This window comes from Trachymyrmex septentrionalis, unplaced genomic scaffold (genome assembly GCF_001594115.1).
Source record: "Trachymyrmex septentrionalis isolate Tsep2-gDNA-1 unplaced genomic scaffold, Tsep1.0 scaffold153, whole genome shotgun sequence".
In the NCBI taxonomy this organism is placed as follows: domain Eukaryota; kingdom Metazoa; phylum Arthropoda; class Insecta; order Hymenoptera; family Formicidae; genus Trachymyrmex; species Trachymyrmex septentrionalis.
In genome coordinates, this window is record NW_017304684.1 from 390,528 (window position 1) to 396,650 (window position 6,123).

Below are 6,123 nucleotides of genomic sequence, written 5' to 3' on the forward strand. Positions count from 1 at the left end.
GCGATAAAACAAATCCGTCAATAACACCACTGTGGTGTACATACGCATAGAATTTGACTGCAAGGAGAATGCCCGCCAATACTACTGCCTATTGCCTCATCATATACGATCGTGTAATTGAGTACTTCATTGTCCAACGTAATACGCAAGATTATGTAAGCAAGTAAGGGTGGTCCAAAAGTCCGTTAACATTTGAATCGGCAGCTGCGTCGAGCAGCGAGGGAGAGGTGGGGCGGGCGAGGTACGGAATGTTAGAGCCGATGGGAATTTAGTACCATGGCGTCATTCAACGAGAAACAACGTGCGTTCTGCGTACGCGAGTACTATCGAAACAACAATTCTTCTGTAGCGCAGCGAAAATTTTGCGCTCATTACAATATACGGCATAAAAATAAAGCTCCATCGATTCAGTCGATTAAAAAATGGGTCCAGAAATTTGAAGGAACTGATTCAACAATAGATACAAGGCAAGGATTTACATTTGCATCCGTACAAAATCCCCCAATAACACAAAAAACATTTCCCGAAACACTTGTCAGTCGGTCATTGAAAATTTCTGCTCCAGGTTGCAGCAGTGTCAAAATAATGAAGAATCGCATATGGACGATGTTATTTTTAAGAAATAAAATCCCAAATTGTGTACTTTCAGAATAAATAAACATTTTTTCTTACATATAACTAGTTTCTTTTTTATCATCGTATGACATGTTAACGGACTTTTGGACCACCCTGTATTTAGAACTTTAAAGGAGAGAAAAAAATCGGGATGAAGCACAGTCTTGAAGAATTACTCGTCATGGTCATATCAATGTGGATCTGCAAGGATTTATCATCGAAAACAGATTTTTCGTCAAAGAAGTAGCGGTGCTGAAAAGAGGAACCATTCTCACACACTACATTTTTTCATGTCCTATACCAAGACATTTTTTTACGAAATCCGACAAATCTTGCACTTCCTGGTTGAATTCTTATCATCATGGATTGCGATGGAACGACGGAGTGGTCCCCTAGACGGCATGGCGGGGCGTCCAATTACGGAGGCCGTAATAGAAGAGGATGAAGCACTCTATATATCAAGAGACATGGAAGAATGGAAATAGCTAGTTGAATTATTCAACACCGATAATGTCATCGTCGAAACTCTGGATGCGCATTACGAAGATGTTGAATCTTTTAGTAATCTAGATGATTGTAATACTATACGATGTGGAAAACATACAAAGAATTGAACATTGTGCTTTGCAAAATGTATTTAAAATATTTAACTGGTGATCGCGACACCAGGAAGAATTGTAAGATTTTTTAAATAAAATGTATGTTATCTCACACTAATATGTTTTTATTTCCACTACCCTAACCAGTAAATATTCAAATAAATATATAGCAGTATAATAAATATTCAAATAAATATATAAAGTTAAAAATGGACCGATAACGTCTGACAGCTGTTTGAAAGCTGCTTATAGCTATTAAATATCAGTCTGATAGCTGTTTATAGTTGTTAAATATCAGTCCAATAGTTATTTGAAAGCTGTTAAATATTAGCCCGATAGCTCAATAGATATACGTTTAATTGCGCTTCAATGCGAAGCGCTGCAAGCGACAAAAATGCTAAGGTGAAATCTTTCGAGTGCGACATTTTCTCGTATACTTTTTGGCTGAGGTATACGCTTTTATTTGAGGCGTTGTATTTTTTGCCGCTGATATATTGATCATGACGATCTAATTATAACTGATGATCTTATTGTAACTGATAAATGCTGAAGTTTATTCGTGGAATCATTCGATCGCGTGATGCTTTTCGGCTGAGATATAAATTTTGAAGCATTGTTCTTTTTTTTGGAATGGTATCATGTTCCACGAACATCTTTATTATAAAATCTCGCACAGCCCTTGCGGTCAATCAGTCTATTAGTCAACCGATCAGTCTGTCATTCGATCTGTGCGCGTGTCAAGAAATAAAACGGTTAACATTCCATAATTTTATTGATTGCGTAAATATGATGAATGCCCGCATGCGCTTATTAGCACAAAAGACTGAGGTCTTACTTAAATGGCTGAGGATATTGCAATGGGCTTCTACCATCGAGGTACCTGACGGCTTTATTATAAATATGAACATCGGCACTGAATCTGTTGTTCGGACAAATGTAAGTATTTTATTCTTAATACATTAATTAATTAATTAACCCCTTGCTCTGATTTAAGTTCCGATAGCGCATGCCATAATCAATGTTTACGTTTGGCCTGAACGACATATCACGGCTCTAACCCATGATACTCATATTTGGCCCGATTTCCTTATCACAAGTCTCATACGATATTGTAGGCGAAGGGATTAATAAAGTATATTAATTAATATGGTATATTACTAATCGATCAATATATGGAGCTTTGCGAGCATGATGAGATTGTGTATGTGATAGGGTATGTGAAGTATTAGAAAGTATGATGTCTCTGATGATTCGCATATGTTTTATGTGATAATGGCTGCGTTCAGCAAAAAAAGCAGCTTTGCAACTGTTGCAAGATTTTCCATTGAACGATTGACAGTTTATGATTTTTAAATGCGTTGTTAAGTAATTATCCTTTTTTTCTAACATATTAAAAATTGTCATTCAGCAAAAAATCAGTGCTAAATATTGAAACAATAGTAATTATTATATCGAGTCCTTACTTTTGTTAATATTATTATAATAGAAAATCTAATAATGCTATTTATGATGGATGATGATCTAGATATAATAAATAATATTCTGAATGTTATCATATAAGAATTAAACTATGCATTGCTAATAATTTAAGAATTAGAAGACGAAATTGGAGAGAAAGAAATTCAAATTACTTTGAATTTACGATTCCACAATATACTGATGTATTATTTATTAAACATTTTAGAATGTCACGGCTGACGTTTGAGGTATATATTATATGTAGTATAATTATGTATATGTATTGTTATATATATTATTATATATATTATATATATATTTATATATGTTATATATATGTGTATAATTATGTATATATGTGCATATTATTAAAAATTTTGTCTCGAACAAACATGCACACACACATGTGTATATGGATATATGTGTATATGTACTAAATTTAGTTTTTATGGTTTTTTTGGTTAAAAAATTCATTTATCTCGATTTCAAAAGCAAAAAATACATCAATCAAAAAAATATTTGCCCTCGCTAGCTCTACATTTTTCCCATTTTTGTGGCAATAAGTGGATTCCGCAACGATAGAACGATTGGTCTTTTGAAGCAATCCATTCATCGATCTATTTTTGCACATCCTCGTAATCTCTGAAATGTGTATCCATCAAGCCGTGCTGCATCGAACGGAACAAGTAATAGTCTGAAGGAGCTAAGTCTGATGAATACGTTGGGTGCGGGAGAACTTCCCACTCGAGCTGCATAAGTGTTTCCTTGATGGCTTTTGCAACGTGTGGTCAAGTATTGTCGTGCAAAAGCGTAACTTTGCATCGATTGCTGGCTACTGCTGGCCTTTTTTCGAACAATGCTTTATTCAGATGGTTCAATTGTAATTGATACCAATCCCCCGTGATACTTTCGTTCAGTTTGAATAGCTCATAGTAAACGACGCCTTGCATATCCCACCAAATGCAGAGCATTGTTTTGTAGCCATAGATATTTCGCTTTGATGTTGATGGTTGGCCAGGATCCACCGATGACTTTTTGCGTTTGAGATTATTAAAATAGATCCACTTTTTATCGCCAGTCACAAAAAATGCGCCACAAAAAACTTTTTTTTCTGTCTGGCGAGCAAAGAAATAAAGATGTTTAAGCGATTCGCAATGGCATTTTCGGTTAATTTGTGTGGTACCCATTTTCCTTCCTTTTGAATTTTTCCCATTGCATGTAGACGTTTGGAAACAGCCATCGGAGTAATATTTAATGTTGCAAACAATTCTTGGAGCATTTGAGCTGAGTTTTTGTTCCTTTCAAATATCTCAGAAATACTACGTTAAATTGAAAAATGTTTCAGAAAAAAAAAGTTTTCTGAGGGGGACATAAAATAGTACCATTGGTTTGACCTTGGGTGGTGTTGTCAAGATCAGGGTAAGGTCACTTTGAATTTTTTAAATAGAACCTCCCATTTTTCGTTAGATATTCTTGTAACTAATCTTGAGAGTTTTCCAAAACACTATAATTAAGTTCATTTTTATTAAGTACTTTTCGAGTTATAAGGCTTGAAAGTTACAGTACCGCCGGCATTAGCATTATTCAAAGTGTCTGATCGATGGCTAAAACCTCTTGAATGTTGTTCAAGACCATGACCTGGATAAAATTTGTCAAGATCAAGGCCATTGGAAGTTGTATCTCTTATTTTCATAAGATATATTTGAATGGATCCTTTAAAATGGGACAACCTGTATATTTCTTTAATTATATTTATACATTTATATTTCTACACAATTTAAATCGGCATATATTTTATTAAAACGATTACTTTTTATTTTTGACTGTAGAACTTACTTAATGAAGTTGCACCTTTTATTAAGGAACAAGAAAATGCAAATGTAAATGTTATTAAAAAATTGATGTTTACAATTTGGATGTTAGCCAAACCCGAAAGTTTTCTAGCAGGTGATAGTTTGATTTAGGAAAAAGTACTGCACATAAAATATTTAAAGATGTTGTAAACGCTTTGGTAACGTTAATGCCTCAATATATTAAATGTCCAAATGCAACACAGTGTCAATTATCTAGTAATGTATGTTATTTAATTATGCACGTTTTTTTTTCAATTAAAAAATACTTTTACTTTTATCTATAGTTTTAGATATTTCAAACTTGATCAAACGTAATTGGCGCGATAGACGGTTGTCATATTTCGTATAAACAGCCTGCAGGAAATGCTGATGACTATTATAATAGAAAAGGATTTCATTCTATTATATTACAGGATCTAAAAATTGTTACTTAAAACAATTCTCTTATTTCAATAGACTTATAGTTTTTGTACATGTGAAATGATATCCTACATAATAATTCTTTCTAATGTTCTATATAATAAATATTTTAATTAAATGCACATTTAATTAAATATTATGCGTAGTAAGTATCACAAAAAAGTTTTAGGAGTTTGATCAGAAAGAGTTATTTATAGATTGTTGTATTGGTATGCCAGTATGTATGCATGATGCTAGAGTTTTTAGATACAGTCCATTATATCAACATGTAACAAATGCAAAAGTGCTCTTAATTCAAGATAATCAACATTTAATTGGGGATACAGCATAGCCTTTGATGCGTAATTTAATGACGCCGTTTAAAGATAATGGACATTTAATTTGTTCTTAGACTTTATACAACATAAAACTAAGTTCAATACGATCTATCATTGAAACAACTTTTGGTCTACTAAAAGCAGGAGATTGAAATATTTAAATATTTCCGATTTTGAGTTGGCTAATAAAATGATTGCCGCAGCTTGTGTATTACACAATTTTATAATCATTGGTGACAGAGTGTTTCCGGAAGATGAAAATTATGAAATTGATGCAAATGTGGAAGAACAGCAAAATAATATTGTAATGGATGAAGAAAATCATGATGTTGTCGAAAAGCGTAGGCTTATTGTTAAAGAATTATAATTATTTAAATGAGTTTATGAGTATTTTGCATTACATATATATTATTTTAAATACAAATATTTTAACTGTACTAAAGTTAAACATATGAAAGTATCATATTATTAGAATATTATATATTATATTAGAGTATTATGTATTATATCGAACGCATTAATTTTAAACATATCAAAATTATTAATACTTGCTGTATCTATAATATTAAAATAAAACCATTGATACTTTTTCAATCACAACAGAAATTAAAGTTTAGATTTATATTACAAGAATTCATATTTTATTTATTGGCTGAAAGATCTTCTTTTAATGTGAATTAGTTTTTCTCATTAAAGATAGAAGCATATTTTTAAATATTTTATTTCCTTCTTTTTGAATGTAGAAAAATTCTCCAATGTCTGCTTTATATCTTCTAGTGTATCTAATTTCTTTTCATTGAACTCAAACTCTTTCTTTCGTATATGATATATAGTAATGCTTTAGATCTTGTAGCTTTTTAA

At 32.1% G+C, this 6,123-nt stretch overlaps 1 pseudogene; it reads left to right on the forward strand.

Annotated features, from left to right (window-relative positions):
• The first annotated feature begins 2,000 nt into the window (after positions 1-2,000).
• Positions 2,001-5,629, forward strand: LOC108745869 (annotated as a pseudogene).
• The last annotated feature ends 494 nt before the right edge of the window (positions 5,630-6,123 follow it).